The sequence below is a fragment of the Hakea prostrata genome, chromosome 10, assembly GCF_041222555.1.
Source record: "Hakea prostrata isolate BN-2017 chromosome 10, UWA_Hpros_2, whole genome shotgun sequence".
In the NCBI taxonomy this organism is placed as follows: Eukaryota; Viridiplantae; Streptophyta; class Magnoliopsida; order Proteales; family Proteaceae; genus Hakea; species Hakea prostrata.
In genome coordinates this window covers 4,964,578-4,985,006 of record NC_142609.1, presented here as the reverse complement: position 1 = coordinate 4,985,006, position 20,429 = coordinate 4,964,578, and the positions used below count along the sequence as shown (strand labels likewise).

Here is a 20,429-nt window from a genome sequence, read left to right as displayed (position 1 = left end):
TCACACCATTGGATTTATTGAAAGTCTTTTTTTTTGGATTTATTGAAAGTCAGTCCTCGCGGAATGTTGGAGGAAATTTCCTCTGCCGTGGTCTATGGATAAGGGGAAAGTCGGTCCATTAACTTTTTTTCAGATAATTTTCTTTAAAGTTAGCAGCTTTGCAAGATTTACAGTGGCTACTAGATCTGCGATCGAAGCAAAGAAACACTCGTGTTTGGACTTTGGAGGAGGCGTCTTGATGGCAGGAACTTCTAAGCCCTCAACTGGTTCGACTTATGAGGTGTTCCTGAGCTTCAGAGGCCCAGACACTCGCAACACTTTTACCGGTCATCTCTATAATGCGTTGGAGGGTGCTGGAATTTACACTTTCATCGACAATGAACGACTACACACTGGGGAGAAGATCGGGCCAGAGCTACTATCTGCGATCGAAGAATCGAGAATATCGATCCCCATCTTCTCCAAGAATTATGCATCAAGTAAATGGTGCCTCAATGAGCTGGTCAAGATGGTTGAATGCAGCAAAAACATGAATCAAACCATCCTTCCCATCTTCTACGATGTTGATCCCTCGACCGTCCGCAACCAAACTGGGAGCTATGCTGAGGCTTTTGAGAAACACAGCGAAAGCGTTCGTGATCAGACGATTGTAGATGCGTGGAGAGCGGCTTTGCGAGAGGCTGGGGAGTTAAAGGGATGGGATTTGAAGGAAATAGATAACGGGTAAGTTCAGCTATCCTTTTTCCTGTATTTATTATTTGAGCTTAGACCTCAGAACTGGGTACTACTGCTTGGTCAGTTTTCACTGTTTACTAGTTCGCTAAAATGTTGAAACCTTAAATTAGAAGGGAGAAAAAAGGAAAAGAAAAACTGAGGGTCAAATAAAACGAGCGAAAAATAATATAAAATTAAGAGTGTCAATGAAACCTTGTTGTCCCAAAACAGCCCAAACCTGCCCAACTTTTTCAACCCCAAGGGTGGGCTCGCATTACAAATTAATCAGCCTTGATTGGGACTGGTCGGGTATAGCCCTTGGGCCAGCTCAGTCCAGCCCAACCTGATTCTATGTAGGTTTACTTTAATTAAAATTATATTTAAATTACCAATGGGGGTTGATCCAAGTGGTAAGCAGCTTGGTCTGCTTAAGCAAGGTTTTTCGGTATCGAAACCTTGTGGATGCAAAAATCCCAGCTGGGAGACTCACACACCACAGCCAGATGTGCAACTCGGGTCGAACACCGGATTAGTTAGGGCAAAACCTTGGAAACCGGGGTTGGCAACTAAAAAAAAATATTTATTTAAATTAGTTTAAATAATTGAATATCCCACTAACCCTAAAAATCTAAGTATATTCCCATGAATCCCACATTCACACGTCAACAACAATATCGTATGTTCGGTTTTCTTCCCGCCTTTTTTCTATTACACTTTCTCATGGTGTTAGCAACAATCCATCTTCATTGCTTTTGATACATTGGGTTGATCTGAAATTTTTTGAAATGAACGTGGTCATGGATTGTTTCTGCAAGTTTCATGTTATTAAGTATTATTTTCGCTCATAATTTTTTTTTCTTTTGCAATATAAGTAGAGGTGGTTACTAATTTAGACTAACCATGCCTTTGTTTGTAAGTAATGGGTTTATTTATAATGGTTAATCATATTCAAACCCATTGTTTATAAATAAGAGAATTAGTTAGTGGGTTAAATTATTTAATTAACACTTCACATAAGAAGTGATAAAAATTAGGGTAAATCAAGGCGACCCTGTTAGGGTTAATCAGGGCCAACCCAACCCTATCTGATCCTATCAGGATAAATCAAGTAGTCTAGGTTAGAGAAATCTTGACAGGGTTGGATTAGGGTTGGGGATTTTCAAACCCTAGGGTTGGGTAAGGCTTGGGTTTCAATTGTAGTCTCCATGTTAGGGTTAGGGTTCATGGTTGGCTGAACTGAACCCAGCCCGTTGACACCCCTACATAAAATGGAAAATGGATGACAAATGTTTTAAACTTGTAGTTTCCAAAAAGAAGGGAAACTTAAAAGAAAAATAATAACAAAAAAGGGGCATTATTCACCTATAAATGAAGGAAATTTTTTTATTTCTTATTTGAACGACATGCTATGTACATGGAATTATGGAAAAGAGGATGAGAAAACAATATCATTGTATCAAGGGATAATTACTATTGCTGCCTATATAGCTTTATTACTAAAAGAACCTTACTCTTTATGAAATTACTGATGCCCCCCCTCAGTTCTGACAGTGTTAAGCGACCGTTAAAGTTGAATGTTTAATATCTATTTTGCCATTTTATAATTTAGAAGGCCAAATATAATATTATCCTAATTTAAAAAAAATCATATGAAATAATTTTAAACATACATTTTTATCATTTTGGATTAAAAAAAAAACCCTATTGGTAGTAGGAACTTCTTAAAATTGTTAATGTCAAATTAGACTGTAAATAAATAACAACCTATTGAAAGTAGAAACTTCTTAAAATTGATAATATTAAACTGGAAAGTAAATAATAAAATTATAAATAACACAAAAAATTTGGAATTAGTATTTTTTTATTACCAAATTGAAGTACATATATAAATTTGAAAATGAGTTTCGTTTTCTTTTCTTTCTTTCTTTTGACTAGAAAGGAGATTGTTTAATTAGGTTTAAGTTTTCCCTAATTACTAAGGATAGTAATGTAATTTAATATAAAATGTAGAAGTAATATAAAACCATAAGGTTAAATTGGGATTCTTTAAATAAATAAAGTATGCCATGTCATCATTTAACTATAGGAGTTTAACAGTAGGGACAATAGTAATTACTGGCAAAGTTAAATGTTGAATTAATTTAAAAAAATATAGGGGATAAAGTAGTGATTAAACTATAGTACAATGGGGCAATAGGAATTATCCCTTGTATCAAACATCAAAGTTAAATGACTTAACTATGAAAGCAATTTTAATTCGACCTTCAGAGTCATCCATGAATGTTTAGAGTATTTGATTTTTCATTTTCAACAGTGTATTGACTCCAAATACCCTTAGAAGGCCTTTTTTTTTTTGTTCACATTATTTGATGTTTGGATATTCCTTTGGATATGTAATTACTTCCTATTTTTAGTTTCTTTGGTGTTCCTTCTAACAAAATTCTTTAGCATGTAAAAAATCTAGGCTTCTACACTGAAGAGTTGCTCATAGGATGTGGAGTGCTTTACACCTAATATCAAATAAGATATATAAGAAAATCATAACATTCCCAATAATAGCAGTTCTATCCGTCATCATAATTGAATTTGGATTAAAAGGACACAAAATGAAGATTACCATGAATGAAACAACAAATGCTACAAGCCTAAGCAGTAATACGGTTTCTTTCCGCACTTCTATTGCTTCCTTCTTAGTATGGAATAAATTTTGATCAAAATGCCTGCATTTTTTGAAATTGAGATGAAGCTGGGCAGATTTCGTTTGGTACAATGTTCGATTGAAACTGTCCAACTAATTTCAATCCATTTCTTTATAAAATTCACTGCTTTCAGTTTAAACTTGCAAAATATCACAAGTTTCGACCATTTCCTCCTCTGTTTCCTAGCTAGGTTTTGACACTTGAACTTGTTTTTCCTTGATTTTTGTTGATTTCTGTCTCATTTTCACATAATTTCAACAACTCCTTTAGTTTCAAACACCTCTTTTGCTCATCTTTTGCCTTCAAATCTCTTAAACCACAAGAGTTATTCATGGGCTCAAGCCAAACTACAAAGGAAACTCCCGTGTCTATCGGCAATAGATTGTGAAATGAATATATGTGTAGTCTAGGATTGTATTGTTGAACCCTTTTATTTATTTATTATTATTGCTATTTTTTTTTTGATTTTATGATTTTTTAAATTATCTTCTAAATTATTTCGGATGATGTCTTATTGTTTTTTGAACAGACTTGGTCAGATTTGGATGGTATTTTTTATACTAATTCTCCTAAATCGGTATGAATGCATATTGAATACTAGCTTTTGACTACTGATGACTACCATTTTATTAGTAAACGTTAGGTTTTAAATTTGAGAATTTAGCAACTTTTCTTTCTTCTGCTCTTCTTAGTCTCTGATTTCTTACACTTTTCACTATTGATCTTCCTTTGTATTTATTTTGATAGAAAATCTAGAAAAAAAATCACATATCTTAAGTTTTAAAAAATTATAGATAAGAAAACAAATCCAACAAATTAACTTAATTAGATAATTAGTTGGTAGAAAAAGGTTTTGTCATATCCATATCCTATTGGTAACTGGACAGATATGGATGCCCCCAGACTTATACGAATGTAGATTCCAAAGCGGATTATCCATTCACAGCCTTATGGTGAGGTGGGAGGTAGAAATTGTAAGTTAGCTTCTTGATTTTTTATTTTGAAAATTTTGGGTTCATCTAATTCAATTCCACCTCATAGACTCTATAACACGAGTGACATCTCTATTGAGGCTATAATCTTGAACTTGTAAAGCAGCTTCTTCTAGTTCATCCGCAAGTCCATGTAAGCACTACCCCCTTACCCTTTGTCATATACCCATTCCCCATCTTCTAGTCCATCTGTGAGTCTCCCCTTACCTCCCTAACCTAGTTCCCTGCAATTCCAGCAACCCTCCCCATCTTAAGACTTTCCGCAACCTCTTCCCAACCCTGCGGCAGCGGCAGGTTTAGGATCCCTCGCTCTTCATTTTTAGTTTACCCCCACCCTCTCCTAACCCTAAACTAAGTTACAGCCCCTTCCCCTTATCCTTTTCTAAACCTTTCAGTACTTCTGGGAATTCCAGAAAACTGCAAAACAGAAGTGCAGCATCTAGTCTAGAGTCTGTAGACCCCATTGATCCTATACCTTCGACCTTAGGTTCCAGCCCCTTCCCATACTTAAACCCTATATATTCTGCAAGTTACATCTTCCTCATTAGAAACCTTAACCCCTAGAATTCTCGAATTCTTGATATTCCTAGACCCTTTGTCCAAACCGCAAACCCTTCTAGACTTGGATTCAGTCAACCCTAAGTAAAAATCAAACTTAACCCTAGCTTGACCTAAACCGTAGAAACCCTAATTCCTATCAGACCCTAGATTTCAAAACTCTTAACTATAAAATTACAGATCTGAAGCCATAATTACGGCAAGGTTTCAAGCCTTAAACCTATCCTAAGGACCCTAAGCCTGGCTGAATCCTCTATAACCCTAACCTGTCCATTACAAATACTATGTGCTTCTAAAACCCAATGCACTGAAGGCAATTACAACTCTAGAAGATTGCTGATTCTTGAGGAAGAGGAGAGGATCATGGAGTGAGTTTGATTCTGAGGTCATTTTCAAAGAAATAAACCCTAGAATCTGGTTCAAATCATTCACATTAAAGAGAAATTTACAAAGAAAGCATCCTCCTAGAACCCCTTTAGAAAGAAGGGTAAGGAGAATCTAGACAAGGAGAGCATTCACTCTAACCAGTACCCCAAATAGGAAATAAGGCTAATTGCAATCTGCAATAAACATTTTCTACCGTGTCCCTTTGAATAAAATCAACTAGCTCTCTAGGCAATTACTTAGGATCCCACCACCAACCCACACTTGTTGCTGTTTGAGCTGAACTCTTGTCATGTAGTCTGCTGCCTACTTCTGTTCCCTCCACATGCCTAAACTCCACCTCTTTCTTACACAGCCGTCTCTTGCAAATTTCTCCCTCTTATAGTGCTATGAGAGTGTGGTAGACTATGTAGTGGGAAAAAAGAAGGAAAAAGCAGTTTAGTAAATAAAATATTTGAAAATCCCTATCAAATCTCCGTTTGGTTCTGTTACCTAAGTACAGTTGTCACCATATGAGACATAGGGGGGGCACTAAATCCAACTCTTTCTTTCGCTCCCCCCCCCAGCTGCAATAACTCCTTGCATTTTCTTCTCCCAAGTGGGCCCTCTTTGTGGAATCTCCCCCATCTATGGTGTGAATTCTATGCTCATGACTGATATATTCTGTTCCCATCATGTTCCCCTTTCCTTCAACCATTTTCTCCACAGTTTGCATACCATGGCATTCCTCATTGACTTCCATGGTTCTTGTTTGAGGGGGGCCACGACAGATTTTAGAGAAAGTTTTCTTCTTCAATGATCAACAACCTTTCTAGCATTCTGATAGGCCCCTCATATCTCGTGTGTATTCTCACAAGCACAAGAAGAAAGCTAAATTTGGCAAACAACAGCTAAAGAAGGCAATCAGAAATGGTCTTGAGAAGGAGGTTGCTGAATAGAGAAAGCAATCAGATCTGATCATAAGAAAGATGTTGCTGAATAGAGAATGATTTGCAAAATAAGAACCCATTTGATACCAATTTGATAAGAACCCACGAATCGAATGCAAAATTGATATTATTTAATTGATAGAATAACGAAGAACAATGATAAACTGGTTACAATGGTGCCAGTCACCCCCACAGCACATTGCTGCCCCTCAGCCTACGGCCGCCCAAACACTCACATAAATAATCCTTAACTACTACTCACATCTTACCCTCATTTATAACCCCTAATCAACTCTAATCTCTCCAATCTCTCTTATTCAATAGTAAATATTCTGCTTGTCCCAAAATCTTTCTTATTCAGTAGTAAATAATCTACAAATCATTCACAATATTCTGCCTGTCCTCAAATCCCTTTTATTCAGTAGTAAATATTTTGCAAATCATTCTCTATTTAGCAACATCGTTCTTAGGATCAGATCTGATTGCTTTCTCTATTTAGCAACCTCCTTCTCAGGACCATATCAGATCCTCTTGTGCTTGTGAAAATACACACGAGATATGAGGGGCCTATTAATACTCCCCTCAACAGTCTCACCTTGTCCTCAAGGTGAAAATCAGAAAATTGATTATTTGCCACGTTGTAGTTCTCCCAAGTATTTTCACATGGTGGCAGTCATTTCCACTTAAGCAACACTACTAACACCCCTTAAGGAACAGTGTTGTTCCATAAATGCCCACGGGAGTTTTGCTTTCTTAATGGGTTATTTCCTAATTGGGCAACTATTGACAACACCCAAAACAAAACTATTGGGATGGGCCTGAAATTAAAACTGGTAAGAGGCCCATAACTTGATTCCTGATTAGTTAACCCATAATTCAAACAAGTGGGCTGTGGGTATTTTGAAGTAATTGGGCTTCTCATAGCCCGCTTCGCTGTTTTTAAAAACTAACCCACATGATGTGACCAGACCAGGGTTAGTGGTCCAACCACCACCTGGTTCAATCCTTTCATCTTCCTCTCTACTGCTGCGATCCCAACTCCAAATTCCTTATTTGCCGCTGCCGATTGTGATATTTCCTTCGTCTTCAGAATTGCAAACAATCCAAAAAAATCATCAAAAGATTTCACTATCAAAACTAATCGGTTAACCATATGTTGGAGATCTCCCTCAATGGGAAAGAATTTATTCGGCAATCGCACCCACGTCGCACCAGAATTTTGCCAGAATTTAAGGTGTTTCATCTCCGACGGTGCCGACGAGTCCCCTTCCATCGCTACCACTATCAGCCATGGTGGTTTCACCGGAGTTCTTGCTTCCCAATCCACCTTACTTTCTATTCGGAAAAGCATCTGTGCCCCCCTCCTATATTTCTTCTCTTCTCTCTCTTTAGTGGAAAACTCAAATAATACTTTCATGCCATTGTTTCGATTATCGGCGCAGGCCTGAACATGCTTGAAATTAATCATGGCTTCATCTGCAATTTTCGCCTTCGTCGATCCGCTTCCTCTTCCCTGTGATTGCATAGCATGGTTGTATTCACTAACGCTGATCGCTATTTCAGGATTGTGCAAACTCAAAATTCGTTTCGATTCTCTGCCATAACCAAAATCTATTTTAATGGCTTCTTGAAAACTCACCCAAGTAAATTCTGACCAAGATCTATCGTACACCCAATCCAGCACATCTCCTTCCAAATGTTGGAGAACCACATTCAACCTTCTCTCCTCCTCATTTTGGTGTTCCCAACAGAATAACAACACTTCAAAAAGCCATTCTTGCACATTGCCTTCGCTGGAAAACATGGACAATCTGGTGTCCATCTATTCCCGCAGATTGTCATTGCTCTGATACCAATTTGATAAGAACCCATGAATCGAATGCAAAACTGATATTATTTAATTGATAGAATAACGAAGAACAATGATAAACTGGTTACAATGGTGCCAATCACCCCCACAACATATTGTTGCCCCTCAGACTACAGTTGCCCAAACACTCACATAAATAATCCTTAACTGCTACTCACATCTTACCCCCATTATAACCCCTAATCAACCCTAGTCTCCCCAAATCTCTATTATTCAGTAGTAAATATTTTGCTTGTCCCGAAATCTCTGTTATTCAATAGTAAATAATCTGCAAATCATTCTCAATATTCTGCTTGTCCCCAAATCCTTCTTATTCAGTAGTAAATATTCTGCAAATCATTCTCTATTCAGCAACATCCTTCTTAGGATCAAATCTGATTGCTTTCTCTATTCAGCAACCTCCTTCTCAGGACCATATCTGATTGCCTTCCCTAGCTGTTGTTCGCCAAATTTAGCTCTCTTCTTGTGCTTGTGAGAATACACACGAGATATGAGGGGCCTATCACATTCTTCTGCAACAAATTCCAGCAGTCATTGATAAGCAAAAGCAGCCTAACCAAGTAAGCACAGCAGCCCCACCCCCTTCCCTCACTTTCCAACCCCATCACAAACCCCAAGCAACATCCCCAGTCCCCCATGACTCCTAGATCCCTTCCTCCACCCCTGCAATACCCTAGGCAGCAACTCCACCCTCCCCTGAACCTTGTGGCACCCCTTTCCCCTTCTGTTCCTTCCTTTGTCCCCCTCTCTCCGCCTCTTCTCTCTTGTGGCAGACCAGAAAACAGAAAAAAGAAAAGTAGAAAGAAGAAAGAAAAAGAGAAGAGAAGAAAAGAAAAGAAAAGCAAAGGGAATAAGAAGGAAAGATCCAAGGAAGATTTCAAGATTGAGCCCATATTGTTCAATCCCTACTTTTCCTTTTCCAAATCATCCTATCCTATTTAGATTCCCATCTCAGGTAAGATGAACTTTAATTCAGCAAATAACCTTGAAAAATCAAAGGGGAAAACCATGCATTGTTGGTGATACAATTGAAATAGGCTACTGAATTTAGTAAGACTATTAAGAAGTGTTGAGAGTTGTGCAGAGTTGGTGCGCAAGCTCCAAGGCTACTGCCTTGGTGTGCAAGCCTTGGAGCACATGCTACGGTAGTTTCTATTTTGGTGTGTTACATTAGTTTTTATTTTTGGTGTAGGAGTCTTGGTGCATAAGGTTAAGGAGAGTTAGATTGCGTAGTTTATATTTTCTGTTAGTTTCTTTTGTCAAAACTTTCCTTTTCTGTACTTTCTTCTTTGGACAGATTTGTAGGAATTAGAGAAGATTCTATCCATAAGTTGTACTTTTTTATTTCCTTTTTCTAAGGACAAGTTTTTTGTCTCTCAAGTTGTATTTTGACACTTAAAATCTATAGATAGAGACAGCCTACGATTCTAGGAGTTTTACCCAGAATTACAGGCTCTTGCTACTGGTTCTTCTTCTTCTTCTTCAATTCTTTTTTAAGTTCTCAAGAGCTTTGCTTTCTAACATGGCATTAAAGCTTTTTTAATATAAACAATGCTGTCTCCAATGCTTTCTTCTGAAGTTCCTTTCTGCTCCAATTTTATTTGGTGAGCAGCCACCTACTGCTGCACTTAATCTATTGTTATATCAGATGTTAATTTCAGCTGATCTTTTATACTTTTTATGCGCTAGATATCCTAGAACTTGATCGGATTCTTCTAATCCTCTGTTACTGCAATCTGCAGATTCATACCTCTGTTTTCTAGTTCTGCAATTACCCATTCGGTTCTACACTGCAAAATTTCTTTTATTATTTTCTGTCAAGTTCTGGGCTGCTAGGATTTGACCTCTACCTCTGCATAATGTCTTTAATTACCAGTGATTCAACTATGAGCACTGCTGACTCTAAAGGACCTCAAGGTTATAACGTGAATGTTCAAATTACCTCCATCAAGCTCAAAGGTGGTTTGAATTATTTGCTTTGGTCCCAAGCTGTTTGTGTTTATATCCTTGCTAAAGGTAAACTTAAATTCATTGAGGACTGAGCCTCCTATCAAGATTGGCAAATGCTACTCTAGCTGGACACAAGATGATGCACTAATCAAAATTTATATGTGGAATAGCATGAAATCTGACATAACAGCCAGTGTTATGTTCCACAAGATTGCCAAGGGAATATGGGATGATTTGCAGGAGACATATTCCCGAGCCAAAAATATGACCCAGATTTATGGTATTTATGAAAAGTTATTTTAGCTTCAGCAGGCTGATGAATCTTTTACAGGATTATTACAATTCTTTCAAGGGCGTGATGGAGGAGTTGAATTTCTTTTAGTTCCTCACTATAGATTTAGAGAAGCCCAAAGCATACTAGCATAGTGGAATGAGTTTTTTGTATCTAAGTTTCTTGTAGGATTGAACCCTGAACTGAAATTTGTCAAAGGTCATCTCCTAGTTGGTGAGCATGACCCCAACCTTAGTGAAACATATTCTAGATTTCAATGGATTGCATTGCCTAAAAATAGTTCTCCTGGAAATAGTTCTAAAGGGGAAAGTTCTGCCTTTACTACTTCCTACGGAAGAGGCCGTGGTCGTGGCTCAAAGGGAGTTAGTAGATCTTTAGGAGGTCGTAGCGTTCAACAGTCGGATAAGGCGTCTTGCCTATGTACTCATTGTGGTAAAACTGGGCACATGGTAACCTTGTTGGGCCAAGCATGCAAAGCCAGAGTGGGCCAAGAAAATTTCCAATTATGTTGTATCTGATGGTGGTACGGAAACAGTAACAACCAACGATAATGTTTCTGGATCTTCTTTGGGGGAATTGTCTAAGACTTTACGAGATGATGTAAGCCAAATCCTTCGCTGTCTGCAAAACATTATGATCGCCACCAAGAAAGAAAATTCGACCAAAACAAGAATTTCGACCATGTAAAATGCCAAAATTTCGATGTTTTGGTTGAAATTTTGGTCGAAATTGGACACTTTAAAGTGGAATTTCAATTGCGGGCCTTATATGGACTCAAAATGATTTAGATTCTTGCATACTACCTATTTCAAGCATAATAAACACTATAGAACTACTAGTTTACCAAAAAAACCATTGAAAATGTAACATCCAAGTATATACTACATATGAGAAGAAACGAGAATGTTACCAATTACAAGTCTACTCTATTCCATGTCTCCCTTTTCTGTTTGCACCCCATACAAATGACAATACAAGTCCAATGATGTTTGCCATATAGTTGTCGACGTAGTCGGCAACTACAGCTCTGTACATGGCCTCATCCACATACCTTAGATTTTCTGATGGTGGGAAGTTCTAAATCTCTGGATAAAGAATTGGCTCAACTACATATGGAAAGGCTGGTGGTGGCTGTGGTATAGAGTGGAAGATTTACTCAACAAATGAAGGAGCACCCTAGTTGTCAGCATAAAGTCCATACTGATAATAAGGTTCCAATGGCCAACTCTGATAGGTGACAGTGGGAGGGACACCATAAGCTCCATAACCATAAGGTTCCACTAGTGGTTGACCCTTTAAGTAGGGTTTTTTTAATAGTTTGAAAATTATTTAAATATATATTAAATATAGTAAAAATAGATAATTAACAGAAAAAATTGATTCAACACCATCACAGTGGTATGGTGTTTCAACTCTCACATACATTAATTTGAAGCTCATACATATTCTATACATATAGATTTTTAGCAATATACATAACTTACAAAATAATTTTTAATAACAGAAAAATAAAAAAATAGTAAGAAGAATAAAAAATTAATTGACACTACAAATTCATAGATCAACACTCTAAAGTAAACATACTTAAATTTGGAAGCAATCCAAAGAAGATTTATAAATTCTAAGGGTTTCCATCTAGTTTCAGCCAAGGGCTCATCCTGTAAATTTGAAATATGGAAAAACCTTGGATGTAAGAAGGAAAAATTATAAATTCAAAAAAATGGATTAAAAATGTATAAGGGTATTTTGGTCATGAAAAAGTTAATATGTCCTTAATTGAAATTTTTTTGGATACCCCAAGGGAGGCAAACACCAACTTCCTTCCTTTCTTTTCCTCTCTTCTTTCTCTCTCTTTTTTTTTTTTTTTTTTTTTTTTTGTGTGTGTGTGGGACTAAAATTGACCGATCAAACCTCAGGGGGTCCATATGAAAATTTCCCTTATTTTATTGGCAATCAATAAAACTTTTGGACTGTTCCTTAAGGTGTTGAAGGCTAAAAGTTTTTTAAAGCAGGCAGTCGGTTGGTAGGATGTACCTACTTTTTTTTGTTGGCTACCACCTAAGCTGCATTGTAGATATCATGTCTGGCCCACCCCATGACCGCTCAGAAGCCCCTTAGGCTGGCCAAGCCCTCTAGGAGTGATATTTTGGGCATTTTTAGCCCTATTTAGTTGTTGGAATTTAATTCGAGTGTAACTCTAGAGTCCATGTTGGTTAATAAGAAGTCTTAATTTGAGTTAGTAGTTGAGTCCTTAGTTCTTTCAACGTCTAGCACATGTGGCAATTTGAAGTTTAATTAAATAGAATATAGCATGTGGTTATCAGAGTTTTAAGTTATTTAGACTTTTAATTCAGCATGTGTCCGTTAGGGTTTTAATTTTTATTTTCATGGTTGAGGTTATGTGTGCGATCCTAATCTACAAAGGAATCCAACTTAGTGTCAAATTATTTTAGTAGTCTATAAATTAAGGCTTACTCTTTCTTGTAAGTTTAGTCTGATAATATGTATTAGAAAATTGAGTTTTTAGGACTGTGGTTCCTGTTTGAGGGGGCCACGGCAGATTTTAGAGAGATTTTTCTTCTTCAATGATCAATAACCTATCTAGCTTTCTTCTTCAACAAATTCTAGCAGCGATTAATAAGCAAAATCAGCCTAATCAAGTAAGTACAGCAGCCTCACCCCCTTCTCTCACCTCCCAACCCCATTGCAAACCCTAAGCAGCACCTCCCCCATTTGTAGCCTTCTCTCTCCCTTTCCTCTTGCTGTTGTGACCTGGAAGCAAGCTCCCCACCCCTGCGTAAGTCCTTAAACCCTCCCCCATTGCTGTCGTACCTGGACAGCAACCTCCCATTCCTGCCCAAGATCTGAAACCCTCCCCCGTTGCTGTTGTTTCTGGACAGCAACCTCCCACCCCTGCGCAAGATCTGAAACCCTACCCCATTGCTGTTGCACCTGGATGGTAACATCCCCAGCCCCTCTACGACTCCTAGATACCTTCCCCCACCCATGCGATACCCTAGGCAGCAACCCCACCCTCCCCTACACCTTGTGGCACCCCCCCCCCCCCCCCCCCCCCCCCCCCCCCCCCCCCCCCCCCCCCCCCCTCTCTTCTCCCCCCCCCCCCCAACAAAAAAAAAAAAAAAAAAAAAAAAAAAAAAAAAAAAAAAAAAAAAAGAAAAAAAAAAAAAAGAAAGGAAGGAAGGGGGGGGGGAAGGAAAGAGAAAAAGAAGCAAAGATCCAATGAAGATTTCAAGATCAGCCCATATTGTTCAATGCCTACTTTTTCCTTTTCCAAATCATCCCATCCTATTTAGATTCTCATCTCAGGTAAGGTGAACTTTAATTCAGCAAGTAACCTTGAAAATCAAGGGGAAAATCATGCATTGTTGGCGATATAATTGAAGCCACTGAATTTAGTAAGTCTATTAAGGAGGATCTAAAGCCATCCAATGGTCACCTTCCAGCCCTTGCATTGTCTATGATTCCCACATCCCAAATCTTGCCCCCATTCTTCCTTCATCATTAATGTCTCCTGATCCCCCTACCCCTTTTGATTGCCCTTTGAGTCATTCCCCTAGGATAGAATCATTTGGCTACCTTCCTCCTCCAATTCCTTCACTACATCCTCAACATGGAACCACACCTGCACCCATTCCCAGCTTTTTCTTTGGTTGCCCTTGGTTTGGTTCAAAGTTCACATTCCTCGTCACTTCTTTACCATTTGGAGATCCCTTAACCTTTGCCTTCCTACCCATCTTTTCTTGTTCACCACCATATCCCTGCCACAATTGCATTCTCTGCTGGAATGGCTCGGAAGACTTAGGCCATCTTTTTTCACCTGCCCATTTTCCCGTTCTCTTTGGAGGAAATCATTATTCTCCATTTGGCCCCACTATAGACGTTCTTTCGGGTTTGCTTGGGATTGGACTTGGATCCTAAGATCTTTCTCTAGCTCCTTTATTCGTGACCTTGTTGGTGAGTTGGTTTATGGTGCCACCATTTGTCACCTATGGTGGGAGCAATGCCTCAAGAGATGGATGTCCAACTCTAGATCTTTAGACTTAATTTGGAGAGCCTTTGCTTCAATTGTCTCTTGTAGGCTTCAATCACCCCATCTCACTCCCATGATACCCCAAGGAACATGCTCGTTATTACTCGGGATTTCAGTTGTACCTTTTGGACTTCCTCTTGAAGGCTGATCCCCCACCCCTCTTTTCCCCTTGTACTTCTCTCTTCCCCTCCGGGGTTTTTGGTAATGCCTATTTATTCATCCCCCACACCCCCCCCCCCCCCCCCCCCCCCAAAAAAAAATAAAAAATAAAAAAAAAAGTCACCTTCCAAATAATCAATTTGCAAAGCTAAAATGTTTATTGCAAGTAAGGATTCCTAATATGAAGGTGCATGAAACATTTTTCTTTATATGTTGTTGCAAGGAGATGATTCTTGGCGTTCTCGACAATTTACTAAATATAGATTTCCAATTCCATTGTCAAAGTCATAAGATCTTTTCCTAAATTTTAGAAAACCATTCACTTGTAAGAACATGTGTTTAGGGCAATATAAAAGTGAGATCTTGCTTTTTTGTGTTTTTACCCCCCTTTCTTGAATGAACCCACCACCCTAATTTACTTACTTGATCTGTTTCTTATTTAATTAGTAAGCAAAATTTTTTGGCACCTTGCGTGTTTGCTAATTTACATTCAGAATGAACAGGGAAACACAAAGTTGTATAATTTCTCTCATCTACTACAGTTCAAATTTTATTGACATTGGTCTTGTCTGAGTCTGTTTTTGTGGTTTTGCTTTTTTGTTATTTGCTGGCTCACTAGATTAATTCTTGATTTGAATTGGACAGGCATGAAGCGACATTAGTGGAGTTAGTTGTTGAAGAAGTTTGTAGCAAATCAATAAAAGACTTCCAGATTGTTCCTGACAACCTTATTGGAATCCAATCTCATGTCAATAAAATGGTGAAGTTGTTAAACATCACATCAGAAGATACAAAGATTGTGGGAATTCACGGGCTGGGTGGGATTGGTAAGACAACCATCGCCAAGCTTGTATACAATACATTCTCAAATCAGTTTGATGGATGTAGTTTTCTTGCAAATATTCGGGAGGGGGGAGTTGTTGATTTGCAAAAGCAACTTGTTTCTAATATCCTGATAAGAGCGAGTTATAACATCACGAATGTAAATGATGGAATTCGTGTGATAAGTCAGAGACTTCGTAGAAGAAAGTTCTTATTGTTCTTGATGATGTGGATAAAAAAGATCAATTAGATGCATTAATTGGGAAGCGTGATTGGTTTGGTTGCGGAAGTAAAATTATAATCACTACACGAGATGGGAATGTCTGGGCTAATCAAGTAGTGGATGAAATATATGAGCCCAAGGAAATGGATGCAAGTCAATCTCTTCAACTATTCTCCAGGCATGCCTTCAAAGTGGACCAACCTCCGGATGAGTATCAGGATCTCTCAGTAGACATTGTAAAGAATATTGGAGGGCTTCCCTTGGCTCTTGAGGTTATAGGTTCATCTTTATTTCGTAGAGGTGAATCAATATGGCAAGAAACATTGGAGATGCTGCGAGATGACATTCTTGATGATAAAATTCTGGAAAAGTTGAGAATAAGTTATGATGGCTTAGATTCTAAAGAGAAACAGATGTTTCTTGACATTGCATGCTTTTTCAATGGAATGGACAAAAATATTGCATGCTTCATCTGGCAACAATATGGTTTTTACCCTGAAAGAAGAATTCATAATCTTTGCCAGAAGTCTTTGGTAAAGATTGGTGTAAATAATGAATTAAAGATGCATGATCTGCTTAGAGATCTGGGGAAGCAAATCATTCGTGAAGAAAATGAAAATTATCCAGGAGGGCGCAGTAGGTTGTGGTCTCACAAGGAAGCCTTGGATGTATTGGATAAATATTCGGTAGGTTCTCAGTAAATGGTCAGTACACTTCATTTTATGCTTCCAATCATTAATGATGCATTTAAGCTTAAGCAAATCATATATTTCTTTTTCTTATTGTAAATATAAATGCCATTGTGGTTGGCGGCTGCACATGGTAGAAATTGTTGGGTCCAAGTTATCTAGGCTCCAGTACTTGTTTCAATGGAAGGGGTCTTCTATATGTTGCCTCACCAGATCTAATGTTTGACAAGTGGTCTATAAATTTAAGCACAATAATTCTCCAAAACATTGTGTACGTAAGCAAGGTAAGGTAATAAATTTATAATTACTTCTACTTACTTGGAGTTGTTGGTTTCAGGGGACAGATAAAGTTGAAGGAATGTGTATTGACTTTGGAGGCAGTTCAAGTAGCCGACTCTGTTTGATGAGTGAAGGATTCACTAAACTGACTAAACTCAGATTACTCCAAGTTGATTATGCACAATTTGCTCCAAACTTCGAATCTTCCTTTTTCAGAACTGATATGGTTTAGATGGAAAGGATGCCCTCAGCAATTTGCACTATGGAATTTTCATCCCATGAACCTTGTTGTTCTTGATCTGTCAGATAGTCTTTTTACAAATTGTTGGAAGGGCTGGAACTACATCAAGGTCTTAGAAGGAACTTTTTCTCTCTTTTGGTTGATTTGATTTATCATGAACTGGTTTTAAAATGCTTTTTCAAATAATTCATCTCTTTCCTTCACGCAGGTGGCAAAAAATCTGAAAGTTTTGAATTTGGCAAGGTGTCAATATTTATTACGGACTCCAAAACTAGGAAATCCTCGTTTGGAGGTCTTGATTCTTGAAAGCTGTAGAGGTTTAGTTGAGATCGACGGATCCATCAATTATCTTAAGAGGCTAGTCACACTGAATCTAAGGGGATGCAACAAACTAAGGGAACTCCCACATGGCACATTGGGATTGACTTCTCTCAAAAACCTCAACTTACACTTATGTGAAGGTCTTGGTGGCTTACTTGATTACATGGATCTTCTTGGAAACCTAGAGACTTTGGATGCCAGCTTTTGTTACATTCCAAAAAAATGGAAAAGAGAGGATGGAATGGTTCATTGGCCATCCTCTCTGAAAACCCTGATGCTAGGTGGAAACAATTTTCGTAGCCTTCAAGTTTCTACACTTTCCTCACTTCAAACACTTGACTTACGGTTCTGCGGTGGACTGGAATCACTCGAGGTACTTCCTTCTAGTCTGAGATATCTTAACCTTCTAAGATGCAGCTCTCTAAAATTCACTCCGACGCTTTCAAACATGACAAAATTAAAGGTGTTGTGCCTTGATGATTGTGAAAATCTGGTGGAGTTGCTAGATTTGTCCGGCATGAGAAATTTAGAGAAATTAAGTCTTGATAATTGTAAGAGCTTAATAGGGATTGCAGGCCTTGATGGGTTGGATTCTCTACAACAGTTGACAATGAAGAACTGTAAATCATTAACAAATATTGGGAAAGTACGTCTACCAAAGCTGGAAGAATTAAGATTTGTGGGGTGCTCAAAGCTAAGGGCATTACAAATCGAAGGCTGCGAGACGTTATTTGAGATCGAGAGTTTTGAGGGATTGCATTCCTTAAGCTGGTTTGGAAATAGCGGCGTGCACATCATTAACACAAATAGGCGAGCTGTCCAACCTAGAAGAACTTGGGAGATTGGAAATCTTGTACTGCAAATCCATGGAAAGATTACCGGATATCTCCAAACTGGGAAAGTTGAGGAGTCTTTCTACTGCCGGATGCTTTAATCTAAAAGAGATTCAAGGCCTTGATAAATTGAAATCATTAGAGGCGTGGGATCTAAGTTGGTGCGATTTCTTGGAAAGGTCAGTTGTATTTTCTGGTTCTTCTCTCTTGTCTTTATTTATTTATTATTTTTTGGTTATTTTATTTGCTCTCTAAATCAGTTGCTTCTTCTCGGTTTCAATTCGACAGGGCAAAGTTACCTGAAAGGTTTTCCGATCTGTCGTCAGCAAGAGCGGTTCGCTGCCTTCTTTTTTCCCCCCTCTCTCTTTTTTTTTTTTTTTTTTTTTCGGTCCCTCTCTCTCGTTCCTTTTTTTCTTCTTTCGGTCAATTTGCTTTCTAAGTCACGTATTTCTTTTTTATTTGAATTCGACAGGTATGAAAAGCATTCGGAATGGGCAGAGACACTTACCGCAAGGGTTTGTTTTTTAAAAATGATTGGGCAATTGGGTAAGAATAGAATCTCATGTGGAGAAAATCTTGAGATTGATGAATGTTGCATCTAGAGATGTAAAGATCGTGGGAATCTCGGGGAGGGACGTGATTGGTAAGACAACTATTGTCAAGTTGGTCTATGACACAATTGCACATCACTTTGGAGAATGTGTTTTTCTGGTAAGTTCTCTAGGTCCCAATCGATTGGGACTTGTCCATGTCAAAGGTCAACGTCTCCAGGATGTGTTCACGGTCGAGAGATATGTGGGCTATGGAAAGCTAATGCTGGATTTGATCTACGAAAGACTTCATCATGTGAAGGCTCTTGTTGTTCTTGATGATGTGAGTGATACCTTGCAATTAGATGCATTAATGAGGTTGCGTGAACGATGTGGCTTGGGAAGCAGAATTATAGTTACAACAAGATATCGGTCCATGTTAGAATGTCATGATGTGGATGTAAGATATCAGCCTGATGACCTGGATGTGGATGTAACATTTTAGCCCGATAAAGTGGATGTAACATATGAGTCTGATGAAACGGATGTGGATTAGTCTCTTCTGACTATTTTCCTCGTATGCCTTTGGCGACCAAAGGAAAATGGGGGTTTGGATCAAGTAGACCCAAATACTTATTTTGTAAATTTATAAAAAAATTAAATCTTGAATGTAAAGAATAAAAAGTTTTATTTACAAGTACACACCCACAGTTTGATTCTCACAATCAATGATCAATGCCAAATTCGCAGCCAATAACGGTGGCTGCAAATAGAAACCCAATAGCTGTCTTCAGTTTTAGGTATATTGTATAAAAACATTGCGGGTTCATTCTCAGCACCTCCAATATGCTTTTCAATTCCAAAGAAAAGATTTGGGCAGAATTTATGCTTCTAATTATCAATGGTGCCTTCAAATTCATACCCCATATAAATCTGTTCAAAGTCACTCTGACTCACTCTAAACCCGAATTTAGATTGATTTTTTCAACATGAGGGCACATTATTAGGGTTGATAAATGCAAACCCTAGATCAAGACTAGGTTTCTTTTTTTTTTTTTGGATATGAGGTTCATCCGGGCCAGCCTGCGCGCACCACGATTTATATCCTCAAGGGAGCTTTTTATTATGCGGGTGACCTGCAAGACCTCCCCTATGGAAGTTGGATCTTTCACCGCTTTAACATACCACCTTTTGGCTATCCACCTGTAACTTTTCTGAATTAATTAATCCATCTTCTTTAGTACATTTAGCTTCCATCTTTGATATATGTTGATTAGGTTTTTGAAATTGTTTATGAACTACAGATGTTTAAATTTAGAGCAATTTATATATAGTTCCTATGGGTTTTCAATCAATTACATCTACTATCATTGAAAAGATATCAATTACAAATGCATCCCTACATAAGGATTGCAGGTAGATGATGATTTGATTTACCAGAATAAGAGAATAAAAGGGTAAATGACGATTTCATCACCAAACAAATATGTGAAATACCAATTTTATTATTTGAAGTATTTTTACAATATCAATTTTACCATTGTCTCTTATTATTCTTACTTCTCTCTCAACTCTTGCTCCTCTGCTTCAACAACAATGGCTTCAACATAATAAGTATGTGGTGGTGGTGAGGCCGGTGCTGCCGGAACTGAGGAACATAAGTTGAGAGAGGAGAGAAAATACAATAAATGATGTGGAAAAAGTATTTGAATAAAAGGGGTAGGATTGATATTTCATATATTTGTCTAAATTATCATTTAATTTCAATCTTTAATGGTTGGAGTGCGTTTGTAATTGACCTTTTTCAAGGATAATAGCAAATAGAGTAGATTATAGATTGCACGCTTTAGTGAGGTTTAAATTCTAGGTTGCACGCTTTAGTGTGTGCCTTAA

General features: G+C 38.0%; 1 pseudogene across 1 annotated transcript; it reads left to right on the top strand.

The window, feature by feature from the left end:
• Window positions 1–78: 78 nt before the first annotated feature.
• LOC149001641 (disease resistance protein Roq1-like) lies at window positions 79–18,484 on the top strand (annotated as a pseudogene). The gene is made up of 6 exons (XR_016170223.1): window positions 79–723; window positions 15,244–16,329; window positions 16,670–16,961; window positions 17,061–18,185; window positions 18,295–18,394; window positions 18,479–18,484. The product of XR_016170223.1 is annotated as a disease resistance protein Roq1-like (transcript).
• The last annotated feature ends 1,945 nt before the right edge of the window (window positions 18,485–20,429 follow it).